This window comes from Ursus maritimus (assembly GCF_017311325.1).
Source record: "Ursus maritimus isolate PB19 chromosome X unlocalized genomic scaffold, ASM1731132v1 scaffold_X1, whole genome shotgun sequence".
NCBI lineage: Eukaryota > Metazoa > Chordata > Mammalia > Carnivora > Ursidae > Ursus > Ursus maritimus.
The window spans coordinates 110,656,912-110,660,066 of NW_024423319.1; positions in this window are offsets into that span (position 1 = coordinate 110,656,912).

A 3,155-nucleotide genomic window follows, 5' to 3' on the forward strand; every position below is an offset into this window, starting at 1 on the left:
TTTTTTTTTTAAAAAAAGATTTTTATTTATTTAAGAGAGAGAGAGTGTGAGGGAGCATGAGCTGGGGGAAGGGGTAGAGGGAAAGGCAGAAGCAGACTCCCTGCTGAGCAGGGAACCGGGTGTGGGACTCGATCCCAGGACCCTAGGATCATGACCTGAGCCAAAGGCAGATGCTTAGCCGACTGAGCCACTCAGGCACCCTAGAAAAATGTTTTTCAAACTTGACTACAAGAAACCTCACGAGTTTCACAAATGTTTGATTATCGTTGAAAACAACATTAAAAATATTTTAAGTCTGTAATTTTTTTAAAAGATTTTATTTAATTATTTATTTTGAGAGAGAGAGAGAGAGTGTGGGGAGGGGGAGAGGCAGAGGCAGGAGAGGGAGAAGCAGACTCCCTGCTGAGCAGGGAGCCCAAGTCGGGACTCGATCCCAGGGATCATGACCTGAGCTGAAGGCAGATGTTTAACCGACTGAGCCACCCAGGCGCCCCTTAAGTCTGTAATTAATGGAATTGTTGATTTTCTCGGATGTGATGATAATATTGTGGTGGTGTAGATTGTGCTTATTCCTGGGACGTCACACGGAAGTATTTAGGAGATTAGCAATATGATGTCTTCAATAATCCTTTCACGTGGGATAGCAAAAGAAGACATAGATAGGGAAGGAAAGGTATGCTAAAATGCTAAGAATTGTTGAACCCAATGGGAGTATATGAGTATTTGTCTTATTCTTTGTGTTGGCTTGACAATTTTCAAAATAAAAATTAGGGGAAATACACACACACACGTTATAAATATGTGTCTATGGAGAGACAGTTAAAGTAAATATAGCAAAATGAGAGTGCTTATTGGATGCACGTGTAGGCTCTCTGGGTCTTGGTTGTACTTTCACCTGTCTGAGACCCTAAGACGGGTGCTGATGTGCGGAAGTTAGTGGTGGAGTGCTGTCGCTGGGGAAGGCAGCAGGGTTCAGCAGGGCTGTGCACCACTGCTGAGCTGTGATGCAGTTCTAACCAAAGCCTCAGCCCAAATCACCGGAGCTCAGCAGCTGCGATGGCCCTTCCTGGTTGTTCTTGAGGCAAGGGGGCCAGGGCGTGATGCCTCCTCACCCACCAGTCACTGAATGTGAGCTCCCCTGGGGATGGGGAGGTAGGGGTGTGTGGAGGGGTTGGGGGTCATGTGGGGGAGAAGGCACACTCACAGTGTCTGGGGATGGATGTGTCGTTCCTCAAGGGGGTTCTAGGTGGCTCCCCACAGCATCCAGTACACAGCTTTTCTTTATGGCATGTTTGTTTATCGGAGTCACATTCTTATAGATATATCATTATTTTGCAAGGTTACAGCTTTGTCAAGTGTTTTTGTTTTTTTGTTTTGTTTTGTTAATTCAGCCCTGTGGATTGGTGCTCACATAAAACACCTTCTTTTTTTTTTTTTTAAAGATTTTATTTATGTATTTGACAGAAAGGCAGCGAGAGAGGGAACACAAGCAGGGGGAGTGGGAGAGGGAGAAGCAGACTCCCCGCCGAGCAGGGAGCCGGATGCAGGGCTGGATCCCAGAACGCTGGGATGATGACCTGTGCTGAAGGCAGACACTTAACGACTGAGCCACCCAGGCACCCCCATAAAACACCTTCTCAACTTGTGTACTACACTCAATTAAATGTCATTGTCCCCAAAAAAGGGAATGTGTAAAAGCTTTCATTGTGTCAGTATCATATTACAGAGTTGAAAGTTTTTAGGTTTTTTTTTTTCCTTTTTATCATTTACCTTTTTTGTTGTTGTTTTTGGTAAGCCTTGGGTGCTTCTTATCTGACTTAGAACTCATAAAATAAATTTAGACAAAATGCCACTTTTAAAGCTGCTTTTTATGTTGAAGATTCAAATAAGATTATTTTGCTTAAAAAGAAATTTGCCCCTTAAAAACCATTGATCTCCAGTCCCTCTCCTATCTTTAGCCAAGATGAGACAGGTCTGGACTTCCAAATATGAATGTGAAGTTTGAAAACAACAAAAGATAAAAAGGGAAGGTTTGCGGTGCTAAGCATAACTGGCGTCTAACTGTGCCGAGCCTCTCCATCCTGCTCATAACTGAGCAAGAACACTTCGCCCTTTCTGCCTGCACTAGCTGCTTTCTGGAACAAGGACAAGAATGAACAAGGGAAGTTCTCTTTTTGTTATTTTAAACATTTGTTTCCTTCTGATTTTCTTTTTTCCCCTCTTTGCCATGGTTTTTAATATGTGCTTCATTTATTCAGACAAGGGGATAACATTATGACGCTGGAGAAGAAAAACAGTAGTTCCAGAAGCAGAAGCCATGCATTGCAAAGAACTCAAAGTCACTTTTCCTGGGGATAAAGCTTTATTTATCTTAGAATGGATTTGGCCTTTAAAAACATAGATACAAAGCAGGAGGGAGAATGTAAATATGACCTCCAAATCTCTATAAAGCTATTTAAACTGCAGAGTGGTGAAGCAAGATCTTAAATTCTTTCAGAAAATGAGAGATCTTTTTGAACTATTTCTCACTGTCTTACCTGTCACTTCAAAGGAAGATTTGGCATGATCTTTAGAGACCTTCTTCTGTCCAAGGAAGGCTGTAAGGATGCTGGAAAGTGTAATTTGAACCAAGTGACTCATCCACAAATCTCCCAGCTTTCCATGTATTTCCTCATAAGACCGTTGTAGGGAATGAGGGATGAATGGTTGCAAATCTTCTTGTAAAGCATAAAGGGCAGAAGAAATGTTCCTTAATAATTTCCTCCAGAAGCGGTAGGAGCTATAAAGTCGGGCAGTCTGGAGCCAGGCTTCTCTCTGATCTTACGGAGAGCCGGCAGGTTTGCCCAGACAATGTCTCCGCTCTCATGGAAGATCTCCAGGTGAAGACCAGTCCCTACTGAAAGTGGCAGTGATGTTGAGTGTAGCAGTTCCCACTTGGAATCAGGGCCATGTGAACCCCCATTGCAATCTCAAGGAGCCTTTGGAGAGTTGACCTGTGCAGCTTTGTAGAGCACACACAGGCAAATCATTTGTGATACCCATAGCATGAAGAATTGTTAACCACTCCCTGGCCCCATATCCTTCATAAATTCCTTAATATTCAGTTCTTCCTTCTCCCTCTGCACTAGCCCAATATGGTACTTAGTTTGTGGTAT